General features: G+C 39.6%; 1 protein-coding gene across 1 annotated transcript in view; it reads left to right on the forward strand.

Moving 5' to 3' along the window:
- myo1d (myosin 1D) overlaps positions 1-22,944 on the forward strand; it is a 113,767-nt gene that overhangs the window by 87,559 nt on the left and 3,264 nt on the right. The gene's annotated exons all lie outside the window — the stretch shown is intronic.

The following is a 22,944-nucleotide window of genomic DNA, read 5'->3' on the forward strand; positions in this document are numbered from 1 at the left end:
ACGCTTTTCTTTCCAAGCTCCTTAGACCACATGAAGTGATGCACCCATCGTGTCTAGTATGGGTGCTGTCTGTACAAACATATCTGATCTGCTCAAGATTCAGTTGGGACACAACAAGATTCAGCAATGTTGTGTCCCCAAAACTGTGGTCAGCCGACTACCCGAATATACATAATGAGCTGGAAACGACATGGAAATATTCCAGGATTCAGTGAAAGCGTGTTGAGTGTGAGAAATCATCTTGACGCTCGCCGCAAACCTCAACTTCAATCAGCGTCTGTGGGATGTGTGCCGCTTTATGCAGCGGTTTGACTTTCCCAACATCGATACAAGAGCTCAGTGAAAAATTAATCCAACTCTGGATGGAAATCAATATGGTGACATGAGCTTGGCATAAGCTTATTGAAACAATGAATGTGTGCCATCATCGGCGCTAAAGAGGGTCGAGTGAACTATTACAGTGTTTTTTTTAAACTTTTTGTTTTTTAGTTGCTTGGTAGTGTGTTTAGTATTTTCACATGAGTTGAACTTTGCGTTTTCATGGTAGAAGAAGATGTCAATGTCTAAGCTATGCAAATCTAAAATAAATGACTCAGTCTTAAAATAAACTCAGTAAGCTGCTAAATGACTGCTTAAGATCAAACCAGTGACACAATGTAGTTTGTTGATAGCTGACCTTTTCGTTAATTTGATGTACCCATACATTAATGTTTTGATAAGGCGTGTTTTTAAGTCACTGACACTGATTATTATTATTCCTGACCCGTCTACAGTATAGTCTGCTACATGCATTGAGTTCTCTGTTCATGTTTGTGTCTCATTGTGTCTGTGGTTGTAAGAGAGAGACAGGGCGGTGCATATAGTATTGCTTGCAGACAGATGTGCCTGCATCTGCTCATCTTGGTGTTTAATGTGTTTGCAGCGTTGCCTGTGTGTGCGTCCTTTCTCATTGCCGTTTGGCGGTGTTACCTTGTTCCATTGTGGAGCCCATTTCCCCGTAGGTGTCGGGCTGTTAAGAACCTCCAGTGGGCCTCGCGTAATGACCCTGTATGTGCTTCACATTCAGGCTCATCCATCATTGTGAAACAGTGACAGAACAAAGGGAACACCAGCATGTGCAAATAATGTGTACGTGTTCGTGATTGTGCCTTTGTTCTTAGTAGATTTGTGTGTTGTGTTTGTGGAGGATTTCCCGAGAAGCAGTCTACATGTGATTGCGCTCATGCTTGTGTACTGTAGGATCTTCTGCATCCAGTGTCCTGCTGCTGCAGCTCCCTGTAGATGCGGCTTTAACCTTTATCTCTCCTTCAGCATGCTGCACAGTGTCCATAACAGCATACTGGAAGAAGGGCAGCTTAAATCAGCAACAAAGCAACACTTTATCCTCCTCAAAGTGACATCGAGGCCAAAACAGAATGACATCGCCAAAGGGAATAAATCCTCTTCTGTCATGGCTGTAGTCGGATACTTGAGTTTCCGTGTGGTGCCATTTCTTTTTGACAGTTTGCAAATCTGCTTGACATTAATCTGTTTGATATTTTCTGTTATTATTTATTTATTTAATTTATTTATTTTGCTGAGAAATGAAAGTATTTTTCATAGTGTCAAGCACAAACTTATCAATACCAAGTTCCTTCAAGCTGGAGTGATTCAGAGATTTCGACTCCGCATACATAAGAAGATAACCCTCTTCCTCTTATCGGCCGTGATGCACCACTTGTCTGAAGAAATTCCAAAATATTTCAGTCTTATTTTGCATAAAAAGGAGGAGGAGGGATTAGATTCCCTTGCCTCCAGCCTTTCTTCTTTCTTTCTTCCTCTGCGTATCCTTTTTTGCTCTTCTTTCTTCTTCCTATTTTTGACTATCCCTATTGTCCTGATCTCAGTCTCTCCTGAACCCCTTAGGCCCCCCCTCCACTTGCTCATCTCTCTCTATCTCTCTCTCTTTCTCAATCTTTCCTTTTTCCTCCTCTGGCTCCCCCCCCTCTTCATTTCTGGAGAAGAGGCAATGAAATATTTAAGGCTGTGCTGCTGTTGAGGCCTATATTTAGACAAGACAGAGCCACCCCCTTTTTTTCTCTGTCTTTCCCTTGTGTGCATGTGTGCTCCTGTGTGTGTGTGTTGACATGCGCACCATGCAGCAGTGACTGCAGCACACCCACAAATCCTCTGCTAGGATAGGAGTAGACACGCTGCATCTGTCACACATTAAAATCAAGGACAGAGTCAAAGAACCCAAAAGACCTCATATATATGTTCCAGCCTCTCTAACTGATTACTATACATCCTCTAATAGTAAGAGGGTGGAATCAGGTCTATATCATAAACTGTATATACCATAACACAGTACATTAGTTTGTGAAGTCTTATTTCTTGTTCACCCCACGAAGAATATATCAAAGGACCAGCTATCAATAATGCAAAGAGAAACTATGGTTTCATTAGGACCAGTCTGCAGTGTGGTGTCAATAGACGCATATCAGAAATGCTCTGCCGCTGGCAATAAATGCCAAAGGTAAAGATTATCTGGCACCACAAGAAACGGCTGAATGTTTGCAAGTGTCTTTTTACCCTAAAATGTCTTTGAAGAGGACTTATTTTGCTTGTCCTTATTTTTTATCTCATATATTGTGTCAGTGTTTATATTAAACACGGTAGAAGTTTCAAATTATGAGGTCATAGTGTCTACAAATAATCTGTGTAAGCTAAAAACCTACTGAACTACTGCCCCAAGGAGCAGTATAAGATGAGAAGGGATTATTTTGAACTGTGATTCATGCAAAGCTTCTCTACTAGAGTCTAAGAATAAATATGTGGAGTATAAGGTAAAGCATTAACCAGCACAGAGAAAAAGATGGCAGAGGTATGGCAGTAATTCTCGTTTTCTCACTAGTGTTGCTTAAGACCTCAGTCACACAAGTTTAAAGACCAATCAGCAACCATCTGGTAACCACCAGTCACTGGAAATAAATGTGTATTCCATGATTGGTTGATGAGTGGTTGGTGGGAGCTGCTAGTGGTTGTAAAGAGGTATAAGGACCTGCAAGCCTCCTTATGATTGCTTTAGTTGCTAGCAGGTTGGCGAGGTCATCAGTAGATTGCACAAAAGACAGCAAATCTGCTGGAAACGCTCACAGGCTGCTCGCTGAGCTTTACTGAAACTGACAAAAACCAGTTTTGAAATGTGCCAGCAGCACTGGTAAAGCACAACTTTTTCTTTGAAGACAAATGTCCCCCTAACCCTTGTTTTTTGGCTTTGTCTTCCAATATCAGACCCACCATAAATTGCAGGCCATGTTAAAGAACACCATTTCTCCTAACAGGGTGAGGTCTTTGTTAACTCATCATCATGAACAAGAGACTTGCACACTTTTAAAATGTGCACAATAAACCGTGACTTGATAATAAATATGAGATTTACTTCTTGCTGTATTCTGTTTAAATGTGTTGCAGTTTATATCTCACTCAGTGCCACATCTCAGGCTTCCATGTTGACTCGCACTTTTCCTCACTGAGAGACAAAATGTAAAAATAACTTTGTAATGAATTATTCATCCTCGTCTTCAATTCTCATAGGTGATAAGCTCCAGGTGGTAGATAAATAAAATTCAATATATATGCCAAAAAAAAAAAAGGGTTGGGATATTTTTATTTATTTTTTTTGACATTTGAAAGTGGCACTCGGTGGGTTTTACGCCATGTTGATGTTGTTCTGAATGTATTATTAGAAACTTCTTGGCACGTCTTCCCCTCCTAACTCACCGCTGATTCTTTTAAATCCTTGGTTCACATAATCTCTGCTGTTTTCTGCCGTTGTAGTTGCTGCGCTGTGTAAGCAGCTGGAATTGGTTTCTTAGATAAAGACTCTGGGAAGTCAAGCTGTTGCTACAATGTCCACAGTGACTAATGAAAAAGCCTGTGCAGTGGATGGATTGTGTGTGGATGTGTGGGGGGTTAAGGACATTGATAGCATCCTTGCCTGCTGTCCTCTGTGTGAATTTGGCTGCAACAAGAGATTAATGGTTTTGTTATTAAAAAATTCGTCAATTAGTCAAGGAGAAGAACATCGGGACTGAATGTAGTGCCAATACAATAACCGATTACATCCTAGTAATAAAACAGTTTGTTTGTTTTGTTTAACAAACCTCTGTATTGACTGTTAACTTATTATATATTGATTACATAAAAACTACAGACTGTAAATAAACATTGGGCATAGTCACCTTGATGTTGACTGTTGTTTTGAGGCTGAAATTTAGGGGTTTAGGCTTTAGCTTTAGCTTTTTAGCCTGAAGTGATCAGGTTGTAGCTTGGATAACATGGTACTTTCTCAGCCTGAACAGTTGTACCGCATCACACAGACAGCCTACTATTTATTGTACAAATGTACAAATGAAATATTAGAATTTCAGCAACCAAAACTTGAGCAAAGGCTTCTTTGACAGGCTGTATGTATTGTTAGTGCCATTATCCACACAGCAGACCGTATTATTTTGTCAGTATGAACAAGACATAAACATGGTTAAGAGGTCCAGTTTAGCTACTTAAATTAGCAGAGGTGAAGCAAACAGCTAGTGGCTACATCTGCCCGTGGTAGCAAGGCAGATATATTCCTAAGTATAAGCCTAAGTAGAATTTAAATGGATAAATTATACAACAATTTATACCAACTGCAGCGGTCACAAAGGCACTAAGACAAGTTTATTTGCAGTTTAATGTTAAAGTGTTTAGATAGTTAACAGTGCAGATTCCATTTGCACTTGCTCTTCCTTCTTTTAATGAGAAAAATCAGGCTGAAAAGCATTTATTTCACCTGGAAAAAGCTTTTTTTTTTTTCAATATTTGCCTTCTTTTTATAGACAGATTAAAACAGGACTTTTTATGTGATAATTAAAGTATTTGGTGTTAAATTAACACAGATTTTGTTGTGCACCCGTGTAGTTTAGCTTGTTAGCTTTCAATGATATTTAGGTACAAACCAAAGTAGTAGCTGATGTTTTCAGTGTCTGAAATCATAATACTGCATCTTAATAAAAAGTTTTGGTATCATCAAAGTTGGTTAAATTAAATCGGAGGAGAACATCTACCTTCCTCGACAGTCCATCTGATAATTGAGACATTTTACAGAAATAAATCAAAAAATAAAGGATCAGAGTAGTGCAAGACAAACAGTCAGGAAATGATGCTGAGTCATTGTTTGTTTTAATGACAAATGGGAAAAAAAACAAGACAGAGAAGAAATCATTTCAGTTAACTGGAAAATGTAAAAGTTGTTCTGGTAAAAGAAAATGAAGCAGCAGTTTGGTGAGTATAACATGACGTCTGACAGATGAAATTAACTGAGCATCACAGCGTGCTTCACATTTATATTTATTATTATTTTGTGCTAGTTATTTAATTTAAAGTGATTTTTAATTTGAAAATATTTCCCTCAAAACTAAGACTTTGTCCAGATGTCGTAGAGTACACTCGCTCTGGTCACCGACTGTAGAAATCAAAAGAAAAATCAAAATAATTTGCAGGTTTTTGTGGCTCTTGCTCAAACCAGCCATAACTGATTCCCCCGCACTCATCCTACTAGAAGTCTGAGGTCCTCTCAGTTTGAAGACTAGTGGAGTTAAAGCAGTATTTTTATGTATGTACTGATTTTGTTACAACTGTGAATGTTTTTACCAAAAGCTTACCTCCTACATAAGAGCATCCTAGCTTACTTTCTCCTTCCCTCCCTTGTTCTGTCCCTATAAACTGTCCAGGTTTGTCTTTGTGACAGATACGTCTTGGTTATATCATTTGTTTCTCTTACTCTCCTGTAACCTCTACCCCACCCTTTGTCCTTCTGTCTCACTCCCACTTGCTTATATTATTCATCCTCTTCTCCCTCCATCCTGTCCGACAGTATGAGTCAGCAGTAGTGTGCAGTACACAACGCTTCATTGATCAGAGTTATGTGGTCAGATTCTCTTTCTGCTTCCTGCCTCCTTTCCTAAAGACTTCAACATTTAGCCTCCCCCTGTCTGCTTCTGACACCCCAGAGGGGTGTTAAATCAGAATGCTTGCAGGGTTTAAGAACAGAGGGGGGGAAATAAACACAGTATTAGTAAGAGTGTTAGGAACAGGGAGAGAACAGCAAGGGAGGTGAGGAAGAGACTGCAAGCAATGCAAGAAATGGATCAAATTAGAGATGACAGAAAAGGAAGGAGAAAATTTAGAGGAAGTTGGTTATGGAAAAGTTGTATTTATCTGAATAAAGTCTGACTGATTTGTGTGTTCTTGGTTTAGGTTGCGTATCAGGGATCACATTAGTCTCCAGTAGTAAGATGATGTCGTCAGACATGCTGGCGTCACTGTTCCTTAATTTCCTTTCTGTTTGTGTTTGAGTAAGATCGTTATTTTAGTCATAGACGCGTAAAGCCCGTCCTTCTCTATTATGACAGTAGTCTTTCTTTGTATGGGTGTATTGAGCTTTTTCAAGGACTGTGGCAGGGTTTTTATGAGAGTCTCCAATGGTTAGAGCTGCGTTCATCCTTTGAGACCCTTTTTCATATTTTATTATTCCACAGTGGATATTTGAACATGGTTACGTACATATGGAAATAAAAATACTTAAAACATAAATTGTATAGACATCAGCCTTTGTTGGCAAAGCAAAAATAGTAGGCGTGAATCTCTTATGTTATGGCCTTTAAATCAAGTCCAGTCAGTGTCTGCAGCAGCAGCAGCGCTCTCATTTTACTAAAGTTAAGACCTGTATGCTTGCTGGAATCTGTTTTTCAAGGTAACATGAGACCAAGAGTTGCTGTGTCACTGAAAGTTGACTATACAATCCACCAAAGGTCCATCAGAGGTTGTAACTGATAGGGGAAACACAACAAAATGACTGTCATTTTGTTTTTAAGGCCAGGTTATTAGATCGAATCTCATCCCAGGGCATCAAGTACTACTGTTCAACGTCACTAGTGTCACAGTGGGTGCACGCAAGGCGTTCTTTGGCGTCTCCCGAGTCTGTGTGAGGAAGCCACAGGGTTGGCAGTGACTTAAGTCACAGACAGGTGTCCCACTCTGGAAACCAGAGTTCATGTTCCTGTTTAAGATCTTTGTGTTTTCTTGTTAGTTTAACTTTCACTGGTCAGTTTTGTATCGACTCGAGCTTTCACCCACGACTTGGTTTGGTTTAGGTACCAGCAGCTGCTAAAATTAGATTTGATAGGAAAAGCTGGGTTGTAATATATGCCAGCTCAATGTTAAACCTGCCTGTAGAAAAATGGTACTTGAGGCTATCCAGTGCATTTAATGTGACCCCCAACGGATCCTGAACAAGGGTGACAAGACCAGCTGTATTATTGTACTATTGTATATGCTTTTAACATGACCTGATATGTCACAGTAAGCCAATATCTCTGAGATGCCACCAGCTTTATTTGGCAACCAACAGACTCGCACATTCCTACCTGGAATTTTTTGCTAAACTTCATCCAAATAACTAAAACACAGCATTAGGCTTTTCAGGATTGTTATCTAGAAGCTGGGAGAACATTATGTGTGCAGTAAATGGGACAACGTGCTAACACATTTGGTGCTTTGAATAAATCAAGGCCATCCATTCATGCAGTTTTTTTCTTTTTATAGGAATCAGGTTTGTTTGCTGAGACTAATTAATATTTAAGAACAAAAACTGCTGTTCAATAAATGTGCCAAAGTGATTTTTCTGTTATATGTGAAGATGGCACTAATATCTTTTATAAAAGGAGGGGGAGGGTGGAGGAGAGGAGTGATAAGAAAAACAAAGGGAGAGAATGAGAGAGAAAGCCGACCTGCTTTTGTCTTCCTCTCCAAGGTCACCCTTTCTGCTGAATCAAATATTTCAGACTGATAGAAGTGGGCTTCTCTCTTCTCCTCTTTCGCTCCATCCCTCCTTCTCCATTTCCTCTTTCTCCATCCATCACCCGCCCCACTGCTGCTCCTCATCCCCCTCCCCCTCTTGTTTTTCACTTAACATTCCTCATCCTCCTCCCGCTCTCGCTCTCTCCGCCCCCCCCCCCCCCCTTTCTGGGGCGCTGCGGATGCAGTTCCCATAGCAACCATCGGATCCATGTTTGTCTGATACGCATGCGATCCATTAATAACCCTGCTGTCTGCAGATAATAACAGCAAATCTCATACTGCAGACAGAGAAATGTGAAAAGAAACATACTAACAAAACTGTAGGACAACAAATTGTAAATAATAGAAAAAATCACACAAAGAAGAAGGAGATGGATATGTTGTGTAATAGAAAATCAGCACAAGCTGGTATATTAGCTTTTAGCTGTCTAGATACTCAATCCTCTGTGGATTTTTCCACGCTATAGGGTATATACATGCTATATTGAACCAATATGACCTTGACTAGTCTTTGATTAGATAGCTAAGGGTGTTTCTTGAACAGCATCTTAGATGTGAATAAAGATTTTTATAGGCAATAATTATAGTCAATTATTTATACTTAAATTAGGTATCAAACCATTTGTAATAACAAGTATGCATTGAAAATAATATCAAATATATAGAGATAAACAATTTTCTTCAATTTTCTTACTTTTCTTGTGCATTATTTAAGCTACTGGGGAGTTGTACTCTTTATTTTAAATGTTTTCTTTTTTTCCTCATATCTTTATATTTATTTATTCATTGAGGAGACTCACAGTAGTCCACTCCCTGCGTAGTCAGGTATTCCAATAATCACATGTGGAATATACCAACATGTGTGATATTATATTAATTTAGTCTCTACATCATTTAATATTGTTTGCATATATTTTGTTTTACTAAATCATGTATTAATTTCTTCATTTACGTTTGATTATGGTAGTTATGGTCTTCCATAGTAATGCATGGGACAACATATGACTTCAAACCTTTTGTATTTTCTAATCTGCAAGTTCACAAATTTCTGCACACACATAAAAGAGACTCGCACACACTCGGAGTCATTGTTATGTGGGCCAGTGGGTAGTCCTACTCGTCTCATTGGCACCGTGCTGCAGCCTGGGGGAGGAGGCTGGCCGGGTGGAGTGATGGATGGCGAGTAGCCAAGCCCAAGTGCTTGTGTTGTTGTGACTGTGAGGATTGTGTGTTTAGGTGTGCCGACTGGGTAAGCATACATTAGAGATAATACTTAGAAGTGTGAAAATGTGCAGTGTATGAATGAAAAAAATGTGTGTGAATGTGCAAGTCAACGTGACCTACTTTCCACTGCAGAGAGCCCCAAACACCGTCTGTCTCGCCACATTTTTCGCTCCTTTTCTGTAACGCACAAGGACGAAAGAGGCGCTGGATTAAATAAAATAGAATAGAATCCAATATATAAAGGGTAATATTCATTTTACTTTGTGCCTTGTATAGCACACTGAATCTGCATATGTGGAGAAAATTTCACTTTAAATCGCCTTCCCATACCATGTTGTATTATTACACAGTGCAGCTACCTTCAAGGCTGACTTGGTTTTGCATTTTCACATGTTTAAATGACTACTTGAGGATACTTCCAAGAGTAAGTCTGTACCCACGACTGATGTTAAAATGCAAGCCTTTCCAGCAAAAATAAACATGTTTGCAGCCCGATCCAAAAATGCTTTTGGTCATTTCCTTTTACATAGGAATCTTATTGGGGGGAATTTTTTAAAAGAATTTCCCCACTGAAGTTTTATTAAAGTTATTAAGACTTTGACTGACCAGTTGTTGCTGACACATGTTGTGCAACATCTGTCACAACTTAAAGAGATGAAGAGAGAGACCACACATGGCTGAAAGAAAGTTCAACCAAACCCAAATGACCTGGAGGAAAGAGAGAGAGGCTGAGTACAGACTCACATAAATGCAAATATACATATATATGTATGTATATATGTGAGCAGTCAACCTGGATACCAAACTTTACTCCACGCAAGCGACTCCTAGGATCCAAGTAGTTACAAAGTGTGGGTAATTATGCCTCGAATACTTTGAACTGCTGAACTCACCTCTCAAGCATGTTTGTGGTGTTGGTCCTTTTTAGAACATCATTATGGTATATCTCACAAATAACATGATTTTCTAGTTAATTGTACCAACAGAAGATGTATGTAGAGAGATTTGGTAACAGGTTTGAATATTGTATTCATATGATACTAATTAACAGGTGTGTGTGTCTATGTGGCACACCCATCCGGGTATGGATCCATTTTTCTAGCATTAGCTGATAGCTTAGCACCCTAGTCTAGTCTAATATGATTACTTCAATATCAACATAATAATACTAATAATAATAATCAGCACTTTGAAATGGGACTTTACGAGGTAATGGCTAGAACTGGTGGTGATGCATTTAATGTATTTATCAGCTAACAGAAGAAAAGCCTTTTGCATTGATTGCTTTAGCTGTTTTGGTGCATTGAGCATCAATAATTCCACAGTGACGAGCTGAATAGATCATATGTCTTCAAGCAGATTAAAATTAAAATCACCATGAGTGCATCTAAAATTTGAGAGACTCAGTAATTAGTGATAAGACTTTGATTCCTTGTGTGAATGTTAACAGAATAGTGTTTACGGCGTGTGTTTGCCGTACTACTTGTGAACAGAACTGCACAGATGTAATTAGTGACCTTCTGGCAGATACAGCAGTCTGGGACAGATTTATTAAGCATCATTTCAGCTGCGCTCTAATGGGCTGAGATAAGTGTGGCTGGATTTAGGAAAGTTCAAGCTACTCGTAAGGATCAGTTTTTCATGGGAAATTCTCTGAAGTTTAATTGCACCCTCAGTAAATTATTTTAAACCTTGTGGCTTCTCATTATGGAGCGATGCTGTTTAATTCATATCTGAGCTCTCTGACAAATCTCAACTCTGAACTTTGCCTTTTTAAACTACCCTTCAAATGCCACAGTCCCTGTGGTTCAATGTAGCAGATCAACAAATGATTACAAAGAGGTGACGACTGCAAATTGAACGAGAGGCTCAGCACAAGTGTAACTACAGGGGTCCAACAAAGAGTGGCCACGCATCATACTGATGTCTTCAAAAATTTATTTTTCCCTCTCTCGCACACTTATTGTCTTCAGACACAGTGTAAACTGAAGAAAACACAAAGTTTCCAACATAAATGTCTTATCAGAGTCTCTCGTGTTAGTGTCCATAAACAGTCTTGAGCAAGCAGAACAGAAAAAATGCAAAATAATGGATATTACTGAAAATATCTTCATATTCCCATGTATGCAACATTATATAAACAATATACATGAAAACCATACCTTGTGCGCCTCTTGGACTACATGCAGAATAACATTAATGGTTGTGGCTGTAGCCATTAAAACAAGTTTTGTCTGTGTTTACGTGGCATAAATTTGCCACCCTATGTTTTTGTAGGACTTCATTTATATTATTTTGTTTGATGATTTTACATTTAATTTAAACTTTATTCAACATAAATATTCACATTTGGTATGCAAACAGTTTTGCAACAATGTAATTAATCAAGTAAATGTGCAATAAATGCATTTGCACTGAATTGTTTAAGCTTTAATTGCACTTCTTCTTTTGGTGCTTTCTAACTGTAGAAGCTGTCGAAGGATGAATGTATTAGTAGACTACGGCTGTTAATCCAGTCTGTCTTTTACGGACCAGTACTCACCAGTTTGCATCTGTTTTTATGCACTATATTTGTTCTGCTACATGACCACTCGCTAGCAAAGTAGCTGGCTCTGCATTCCCACAGGAGCTCTGCATGTATGGATATAATGTTCGCTCTTACTGTATCTTACTCTCCATGTGGATAAAAGCGCAACACAACAAGTGCTGTTAGGCTGAGATGAAGTAGTAGGAATGAATTAAGAGCCTTGATATTTCATGGACTCCATTTCTTCATTGACCTTTACATTTACCCCGTACTCCTCCCCCACCCCCCAAACACACACATGTTTCGCCCAGCAACAGCACCATACCATCTCCCAGTGTCAGGCCAATTATGATTAGCCTCAGCACAGTTTCTCCTCCGCCTCCTCCTCCCTTGGACTCTTCTTCTTTTCTCCTGTTATCCTTTCTATTATCTCTCCTCCCATTTCAGATTGAGGGCTCATTTGTTTTCTTCTTCTTGTTCCCGTCCCTGCTTTCCTGTCTTCATTTCCAAATTGCCATTTAAATCCCCATCATTTGCTGTCTCACCACGCTTCTCTTGTGCCTTCATATTTTCCTTCCCATTTTCATTGCCTTACTTTATTCATTATCCCTCCATCTGTGCTTTCTCACACTAATATCAAAAGTACCACAGCATATCTGTCAATTTGATCTAGCCTTTTCTGCCTTTTATCCGAGTTTATGTAATATCCAGCCCTGATAAACTTGGGGCTGCTTGCCTGCAGAAATACTTTGACTACTGATTTCATCTGAAAATGTCAAAATTGAGGCATTAGACCCTGTCTTAATGTTTCTCATGGATATTATTATTATTAGTCAGAGTGATTCAGAGAAATAAGGACATATTTACACCATCTTTGTTTGTTCTGTAAAGTAAAGAGTATTGAGTCTTGTCAAATAACAAATTCTAATGCAGGTTTGCAGTGCATTGAAATTTTATAAAGCACGAAGCTTCCAACACTTCTTACTGTCACTGTAGTTTTCTCCATAGGAAAAAGATGAGTGCTGAATTCTGCTAGTAAAATATACTTTACTTTTATTCTTTTAAAAAGACTAATATTTTCTAATAAGGCAAACAGATGCTGTCACTCAGTCTACCATTTCTCTTCTTTCAAACATGTAATTTACTCAGAATTTATGACTAAACTGCTTCGTACAACAGATCTTTTTAGTTTCTCCCACCTCTAGTTAGTGTCTAACTTAATGAAACTGGCCTCAGGTTTTCTTGCCTTTAATATTTTTAATACTTTGGGCATTCTGGTTAAAAATACCTTGATAAGCTTTTTAAACGACGGGGGAAAAGCTATTGGTTAAAAGTTCTCAATACTGTTTACTCCAGCTGAGCACTCAGGAATAGTCACATCCTTAAGGACTTTTGCTGGACTGATTCATTGAGTTTGCAACTTATAGAAAGTGGGGAAAAAATGTTCTCAAATGTTTCAAACTTTTTCTGTTGCCTGCTCTGTGCATATTTTTCTCTTGATTATTTGCTCTGAGGATTTGGTATCTGACCATCTGTGCTCCCAAAATGATGTTTTTACCTTTTAAAGAACTTAAATTTGAAAAATGAGTTAAACCCCTTCGTTACATTTCTTGTCTTAGAATTAACGATGAGTCCTGTCTTTCTCAGACAATTAGCGTGTCTGTTAATGTGATTTACTGTGCACATGTCAGATTTCCTACCACTGCAAAGAGAAGAGTCTTGTGGCAGTATATGGAAATGGATGAACCTTTGATTGATACGTTGATTGAATTTAATGAACACAAGTGGAGGCGTAACCACTTGACAAGTGAGCAGTCACGCTTTGGTAATGAGCAGCTAATTGAGGCTGACTCTATTTGTTATCTGCTCTGAGTCAGTGTGTACCAATGTACTGACTGACCTAATGTGTTTAAAGTAAACTCTACTGAGCCTTGAGATGCGATCAGTGAAATGCCAAAGGCACAGGTGATTGGTGAGTAAGGTTTAACTCGCTGGTTTCACGGTATAAAGAGAAGAACAAAGAGAGTGACAGGATCTGACACAGAGCTGACCTCCTCCACAGGCTTGTTTAAGCCTCCTGCTGTGTGGCTATAATGACTCTGCAGTGTTTCATAGCCTCCACCATCTGTGGAGCAGCGACAGTGTCCCCCCGGAGAACAAGGCTTTTGCTTTCCACATTTCCGGTTCTTTTTCATCTCACAATGATCTCTTAAACAATGAAATGTAGAGGTGAGAAGTCTGTCCTTTTGTTTAACTGGGGCATCTGTGAACAGCTTGTGCAAGTAGATGTTATTGATGGCAGTCATTCACCTGCTGTCCTCAGGGAATAAGGATGTCATGTGGCAGTCCTACCAGTAGTCAACACACATTTTTGGTCCTTTTGTTCTAAATGGTATTGGTGCTTAATTTAGTCTTAGACTAAGTGTCAGATGATTTTATCAGAGCAGCATAAGTTTAAATTATATAAAACTGTGGTGCATATTGACACAAAAAAAAGCTTTGTTGTGCTTTTTTTCACCCATAAAATAACTTTAAAATCCCACCACAACACCTCTGAATGACTACTGGAAAAGGTTCTCAAACCACTGGGTGCCATGAGGGTGGCTAAATCCATCCTTCATATACAATCTAATATATAAATGTGATTCAGTGATCTTCTCCTTCCAAAGCTTTAAACGTAATTGTCCAATCACACATGTCTCAGACTTCCACAGACTCATTCGCAGGATAATGGCAGCAGTTCTGTGCTGAATCAGAGCAGGAAGAACAACAGATGAAAACTGAGACGCGCAGCTGCTGAGCTTTAGTCACTTTTCATCAGAAAACACAGCAGCTGTTAAATTGTTGTTTTTTAAGCTCTTGTATTTGATTTCAGCCCAAACTGGGAAACACATGCTTGAAATTCTCAAATTTTACACTTATGGATCACAAAAAGGCACTTTATTCAGTCACTACAGGGACCCTCGACGGCCCTTGATAGTCGGCATCTCTATTCCCCGACTGCAGCGCTCCAGAACTCGCTTACTGCGCATAAAGAAGCAGAAACACTCGCTTAGAATATTAACAAGAAGAGGCCTTTTTAGCTCGTGTTTACTGTTCATGTATCATCAAACTTCATGCAGCTTCTCCTGGGAGTTTTGGAGTCTAGTTCTCACAATATTGTGAAGTCTAATTTGTCTTATGGGAGTTCAATGCATCAGAACGAGAATAATATACCATCTTACATGTTTGGGAGTGTGATGAACAAAGTGGTTTACGGTGTTATGCAGCGGCAACTTTTCCATAGCTTGTAACATTCCTCTTCTTTGTCTTGTCCAAAGGCCTGGAGCAGGACTGAATCTCAGCCGCTGCATAGATCGCTTTGATGTGAGCCTCACTTGCGCAGCTTCACCTCTGAACTCCACTTCTCCATGTGCACTGAAAACCAACTTGTCTTTTCTTCCTTCCTTCCTCCCCACACCAGATTTAATCGATCGCATTTTTCGCTGTCAGTGCATTTTTACCCTGTTTTCAAAATGACCTACTTTGTGATCTTTCCCACTGTGAGAACAGCTCTTCTCTTTCTGTAGCAGGGAGAATAGATAACAACGGGAAAAGGGAAAGCACGGTGAGGGTGAGGCAAAAAAAAAAGACATGAAAGGAGATATGCCTGCTTGGATTTGCTGCATTTTCACAGCTTAGTGAACACTGCAAGCAAAGGCTGTCTTATGGCAAAATCTCATTCTATACCAACCAGCAGTTGCTGCAAATGGTTTTCAGTGTTGCATTTGATCTTGTCTTTGAGGCTTTCCTTTGCTTCTACAACAGCTAATAGGACGCTTTTTGCCAGCCCAGAGGTACAAAGGGAAGGATGGAGATGTAGAGTAAAAATGTGGAATAAGCTGTAGATCCAGATGAAAGGAAATTATCTAAATGGTTCTGACTTGTTAGCTTTGACTTTTAGGAATCTAATATCTGCAATTGGAATATCTCCACCAGCATTCATTTTTCACTGAACTAAAGTGTCCTCCTGCAAACATTTCAGACCCATCAACACACTTAGCTCGCCATCAGATTCGCTTCTTCCCTCTGCATTTCTCTATTATTAATACACCAACCCTGCAGTTGCAGTTCTACCAAAACTTTTCTACATGGGCTCACTAGTGCTAATTATAGAACTGAACTCAAAAGCCTCTCAGGCAGTTTTCACACTTTGAACCAGTCCAGACCTCAGTCACTTTAAACTGGGGCACTTTAAATCACTGTGTGTGGTTTGTTTTTGTTCTAGATGGACATCACTAACCTCTACCTGTAGTATGTATGCATTCCTTATACCCGGAAAAAATGATTTTAAGTCTGATGCGGGTATTTGTAATGATCGTTTGTGCTGCCTCATGGCCTGTGCATCTTTCCATTTCCTCTGCAGCAGTGTGAATATAGCACACGGGGGCACGTGAGACATGCGATGCAGCCATGTGAGACACAAAAACGGTGCGACAGTGAGAGGAAGAGAGATGCTGTATTAGGTCTGCTGTTAAATATAAGCCTATTTAGCAAATAAGGAAGAGGAAATGTAAAGAAAATGAAAAGAAAAGTGGAACAGGATGCAAAAATGCAGATTCTGTGTTCTCTCTACTTTTTAATATGCCATTTTTAAATGCGTAAGTCTCAGAGCAGAGATGAGAAGCTTAAATGTGACATGCAAATTTAAAAAAGTAAGCCTGTAATCTGGAGGAAGGCTATGTAGTATGATTGAGAAGGGTAGCACAATTATCAGCGACTAGCTGTCCCTCACAGTAACTTATACAGGACTAAACACCTTAAAGCTTTATTTTTTTCAGTATATTTATGTTTATTAACACCATCTCAACTTTCCACTGTTAAGCTGGAATAAAACGAATCTCCTCGTAAATGTACCTGCATCTCGTGGATATGAAACAAGGGTGATTTATTCACATGATGATGACATGTAAGCCCCTTGATTAGTCTATGGCTAATGACCCGGTGAAACTAAATGTAATATGTAATGGGCTTTGCTGTTTTTATAGCTCTTCTAAAACCTGAGTTGAAATGTGTTTTGAAAAATGAAAACAAACTAACATCAAAAACATAAAAACACAAAAGAACATGAAAGCAAAATATGTAAGTATAAAGAAGACATTATAAGAGGTTTTTAAAACTGAGTAATCGATTAAGCTGTTATAAAAGTTCACAATCACACTTGTTTTATTCCTGTAACGTAGAACATTGTAACAGTAACCGATCTGACGGCTCTGAGTGCAGAGTGAAGGGTAAATGGCTGACAACATTGTTTAGATGTAAACAAGAAAACACTATAAATCATGTTTTGTTGGTGAAGGCAGGCATTCCTGTAAACTTTCTGCATGGGCACAAAATATTCACAGTGCCTGCCTGTAGTGCAGTGCGATTATATTTCTTTATCTTTTGTTATCCTGGTGGTAACCATCATTGCTTACTTCATTGTTTATTCTGATTCACAGCTGTAATTTTTTTTGCTGATATGCAGCATCTCAGAAAGCTGAATTTGTAGAAAACAATAAAGTAGCCATACTGAGCAATTAGGTGAGTTTCACGTATTATGCTACATACCTTTAACTAATCGCTGTGCCTCATTGTTTTGTGGAAAACTAGTTGTGCGTTGCTTAGCATGAAGTGAATAAATAAATAAATAAATAATGAGTGATATCTTTATTAAAACAGTTCTTGTTCAGCTGTACTGTAAACACATATATCAGTAGCTGCTGGAAAGGTACCCGCACATACAAAGGGTGTCAAAACTACAACACAACAAATGTCCAGCCTCACATAAATAATTTAACCATTTTGTATGGTAAAGCATCTCTGGTGTGCAGCACGTCCATCTTTTCAAGAGAGAATTGGCCTCGTTTGTTTGGTGTGTGTAGAAATCTTTTTTTTTTTTTTTTTTTACCCAGAAAACACACAAAATCAATAAGGCATGCACACCATACAATTTTATTGTTATTACTGAGTGTATGTTAGTGAATCTCAAGCATTTAAAATTACTGTGTGTAGCAGGCACACTGCTACTTTCACTTTTCTTCACCCAAAGTGGTGAGGTTGTCTAAAGGGAGAAGATGAAACCAGTAAAGGCTGAAACTAAGAAATAAGAGTTAATAATATGTATACTTTATTAATTCCCATAGGGAAATTTGTCCTCTGCATTTAACCCTTTCACTCAGTGAAAAAGTGGGCAGCCAACAATCCAGCACCCAGGGAGCAGTGTGTAGGTACCTTGCTCAGGCGTACCTCAGGGTAGCCGTTCCGTGGATTCGAAACCCCGACCTTCCCATCATGGGGTGACCAAAAGCAGCTATTGGAGAGTTTAAGTTGTAACGAGCAAGAATGGAAGCTTTTGTCATGAATTTGACACGTTAAGCATTTGAAACTGTGGATGTCATCATTGTGCATTAAATGTTTGTCATCCCTTCATCGTCTGCGCTCATGCACGGCCGGTGGCACTTCTAAATTTGTTTGTACAAAGCCGGGAGGAAAATACTGATTAAATATTCGTGTGTTTGAAGAGCTTGTGCACCGATTTGTGTGTAGTTACTGTTAGTGAACGATGCCCCGTGCCTGTACTGTAAAGGGAATGCTTTTAAAGTGTGTAAAGTCATGGCTGTATAGTTGTAGCTTTAATGTGCACAAGAAATCCTGAAATCCATCAGTCAAGTTGGCCTGCGGTGCCTGAACTTCATGCTCACTGTCAGGAACAAACATATGGCACATTTGTGCATGCCTTCCCTTCGTGAGGTTCCTCTCTTGATCTCTGTGATCTCCCAGCTGAAATATTGATGTAAGGAGACTGTTCTTTTTTTTCTTTTTATATATAGAAGGTGGCCTCACTTTTTCAGGACTGTCTGTAAGGAGGAGATCTGTGCTGAGGCTTTGACAGATCTCCAGTGTAGACCCAACTTTTGTTCTCGTGTGTCAGCCTGCGGGAGTTTCGGTTTCTTTTTTCTGTTTTTGTTCAGATCTATACCTTTCTCTATCCCTCAGCACACTTTCACAGCCTGATTCTTTCTCTTTGCTCTTTATTTTTTGTTCTTTTAAAGACGCCTTGTTTCGTACCGCTGCAGAGATTTCTGCATTGCATTATTTTCTCCTTGATAACTTGTTAAATAAGATTAGGACCAGAGTATAGAGAGAGGTTGGACGCTTGCGGTTTATCCTTAAAGCAAATATAGCTAAATAGGATATGTCACTCATCATGTCACTGGAAGCTCTTCAACCACATGTTAATATGATTGGGATTATTATCCAGATATTTCTTTTCTTCTCCAATTTTGTAAGAGCTATTTGAATCATTGTAAAACTCCAAAACCATCACTGCCTCTGATTAAGCTCCTGCAGTAGTTTGTGTTCTGTGCTCCAACTTTGATCCTGTCCTCAAAGTCTTAAGTCTTTAGAGCAGGCCTAGCTTTGCAAAGTGGCCCTCCCCACTTCCCCACCTGCAGAGCTCATATATTTTTCAGCAGCAGCAAGCTTGGGGGACAGCCAGGTACACTATTAGAGGGATGACTCAGAAGTGGCTTAACAGACTGGAGGTAATCCTGCCTTCTCGACCTGAAAATAGTCTTTCCAACATCTCTTCCCCCCTTTTTCATTTTGCAACACTTTTCCTTTCAGATACCATTCTGCATAGGACTTTCTACATATTTTATATTTGTCTTTCCTTTTCATCACACTTAAACTTGACCTCGACCCTCCACAGTTTTGCGCTCAAGTTTTATTTTCACTCCCAATTCATCTAATCACTCATTTCAGTTCACCTTCTCTTTATTTTTCCCTTTCTCCTCCTGTTCTGCATCCTTCCCAGTGAAAGGGAATTGCTTTAGGAAGCAAGTGAGGCTGGGCTCACATGGCATGAAGGGCAAAGACGCACAAAGGGAGCGAGGTTGGAGTAAAGGAAAGAATTGATTTTCCAGTCGGAGAGGCCATGCAATGAAGGACCAAGTCTACCCTCGGGGCTCTGGCTCGTTATGGGAAAGGCCAGCCAGTGACCTTAAGACTCAACTGATCACGTTTTTCTATTCACAGATAAAGGCTTCTATTGGTTTTTATTGGAGTATTTATTCAGAGGAAAGGTTTGGAGCTGACAGATCAGAAAGGTGTCTGAGATCATTTTGGCTTTGTGAGAGTGTGTTACAGGGTATTATGTGTGTGTATACATGTGGGTACGTTGCTGTTTATGTGAGCCTAACCCTGTTTGCCCTTCACACGGAGCACAGCACAGCATCCCCTCTGGCAATTCAGCAGCGCGGTAGAGATGGACGGACGGAGAGAGAGGCATATCTAAACATACTCACACCAACAGTCCCATTGCCTGGCTGGCAGCCATGACAGATGGGGGAGTTCAGCTCACGGGGGTTGCCATGGAAACCAGCATCAGTGGTAGTCTGAGCTTTTCCACTCTAAGCGGAGATGGAGAGCTGCACACACACTCTGCAGAGGAGTGCAGCGTGGGCAGCAGAAGCCTTTCGCTTGTTGTTTATGACTTCTTCTTCTTCTTCTTGTTGTGCAACAAGTCGGCGTTATCGGTTCACATTTCAGGGACAGAGATGGGAGGCAGTAATTGCGGATAATGAATTTGTTTATGCCACGATCGGTAATTGTGCCACTGAAGAAAGTGTGACAAGACAAGCACTTGACTGAACAGAGAGATGCATATTTATTTATCACACTTTCAGCTTCCTGTCGCCAGCCCTCCTGTCTACATTTCCACCTTCCCCTCCACCAGAGAGCAATTATCACTCTCATCTTCTCGTTCCCCTCCTCACATTTACATCACCTCGGATTTCTCTCTCGCTTTCTGCTAACAGCAACCACACGATTTATGCCGTTTTCTTCTCACTCTTTGATTCCCGTCATCGATCCTGTTTAAGAGCAAACGAGGCAGAGCACCCGTTCACCCAGAAAGGGTCTAACTAGATGTGACAGGCACTAAAAGCCAATCCACTGCTGTGCTCCAACCCAGCACCACCATATGGATCATTCCTTCAACAGCAGAGCTGCATGAATTCTTCTCTGTTATTCATCTTAATTTTCTCAATCTGTGAGCTGAAACATGCTCGTACATACGTCTCCACTGTGTTGAAGGTTATTAAGATGCACAGCACCGTAATCATACACATTTCTCTCCCACATACACTCGTATACACCCACATAGCATAATCACGATTTATTTCCATAGCACGTTAGCATCTCATACATATATTCTTGCTTTAAAAACGCATTCATACACACACACACAGATATTAAATTCTGTCATGGCGATCGCCAGGGCTTTATTCAGTTGCTCCCTGTAGCTTCATTTTTTATCGTTAAAGAGTTAGGAACTGAGAAATTTAGCTGCCTACTTATTTTTCCATTTAAAAGAATATTTCTACTCTGTTTTTTGGGCGGGGGGAATATTTGTTTGTCCAACAGCAAAATCATACTCACGAATACAAGTCTGCATCTGCCAGCCTCTTAGCTTAGCTTAGCAACACAGTCCTGTCAACTACTAAACTACTGACTATACTCAATATTTAGAAGCAAAGTGAATACATTTAGCTCAAATGAAATTGCAAGTTTTACACTTACATCTAGTTATATTCAGAAATGAATGAGTCATTGCAACATTTTGGCTGCTGTTAGCCTGCCAGCTGCCCAGTACTGCAAACATTTACAACTTGCCAAGCGTTTGACCACACGTAATACTAAAGCCTTGTTCACTGTGATGACTAGAAATCTTAAAGACTGCACTCTGTCAGCATTACATGCAGCTTGTAACTAGTGACTGACACCATAAAATCATCAGGAAAGTGTTTACTTAGTTTTTTTTATGCACTTTTTTTAGCAAGAGAAGTTGCTTGCTGTTTTCCATTAGAAAGAAACCAGTTTTAATGCATTATCCATAATAACTTTACTTTTCAGACCCAGAGGCTACATCCATATTTTATATACTACATCGTGTGATTGTTATTGGATGAGAATGAGTGCAGGCAGTCTGCAGCTATCATGTTAAGTTGTATTTAATTGACATTTCCAGCAAATAGCTTCACATCACGGTCCACCTACACACCAGTTTTTATTTTTGTTGTTAGAGTGAATAGCTGTCGTCTAAGGGTTCAGGTGAGAAAAACAGACGTGCTTTGATTGACAGCCTGGATCATCGGGCACGTTCCAGGACCAAACCAGCACGGTGCCAGTTTGTACTCGTCGAGTATTCGTTTCAAATTGGTACACAAATACTGGCCATTTACTACCTTTAATGATCCATTTGAGCAGCATGTAAACAAAATACTATGTGTGCCCTTTTATAGAAATATAGTTCAGATGGTTTTCAGTGGCTGATTCAGAGTAGAAAAGGCTCTGCAAGTTTCTGCAAAGACTTAGTTAACTGCAGCCACTACTACTAGTGCTGCTGTCTATTAATGCTAGCATGCTTTATACACTACTAGCAGTCACACTTCTAAGTTTAGACTGATTTGACACTAGATCACATGACACAGACATTAGAGTAGGTCTGTAACGTTTACAGCCACAGTAATTTAAAACGCCTACGTGGGTGTGCAGTGTTTCTACTGTACCCGTGTATTTTCGTGCTGTGGCTTTGAACAGGGTGCAGCGGCAGTGTTTCTGCTGTCTTGACCATACAGGTCTTTAAAAGATTCAGCTTACAAACTAGTCTGCATCACATATCCAATGTGAGGTGCGATCGAATCTTTGCTGCAAAAAACACATTTTGGCCGATCTCCCCTTGGAGGTTTCCCTCCTTGTGCAGTTGTGGACTGCTTCCAGCACAGCTGTCACTCCATGGAGGTCCCCTCAACACTTGGATGTGCACTATGTAATTTCACCATGGATCAGTTTTCATGTTGAGAATCATCACTAGTAATAAGAACTAGTTCTATGATAAGTATTCATGCCATGCTTGTCATTCTTCAGCGGGGTTGTGCACCGTGAATTCTTTCCTCAGGGTCAAACACTTATTTGAGTCTTGGGTCATCACGAAACCTGCTCGTCACATTTGACTATCTGCAGCTTCATCCTCGTTCAGCAAATTTAATCCCAGTTGCAGGTTTCTGTTTTTGACAATCTAAAAAAAAAAAAAAAAAAAAAAAAGCATAATCAGCTAGATTTAATCAGATAATGTTTTTGAATTTTACGGCTGAAGTCATTAAACTTAAAGATCACATTTTGTACACTACTGCAAGTTAGTGCATGCTTTTTTTTTCTTTAGTAGACTGGATTTCTCCTCCTCTCTCCAAATTTAAAATCTCCACATGAACCGGCTGATGGGGTTTTTG

The sequence above is a fragment of the Simochromis diagramma genome, unplaced genomic scaffold (genome assembly GCF_900408965.1).
Source record: "Simochromis diagramma unplaced genomic scaffold, fSimDia1.1 OVJJ01000669.1, whole genome shotgun sequence".
In the NCBI taxonomy this organism is placed as follows: Eukaryota; Metazoa; Chordata; class Actinopteri; order Cichliformes; family Cichlidae; genus Simochromis; species Simochromis diagramma.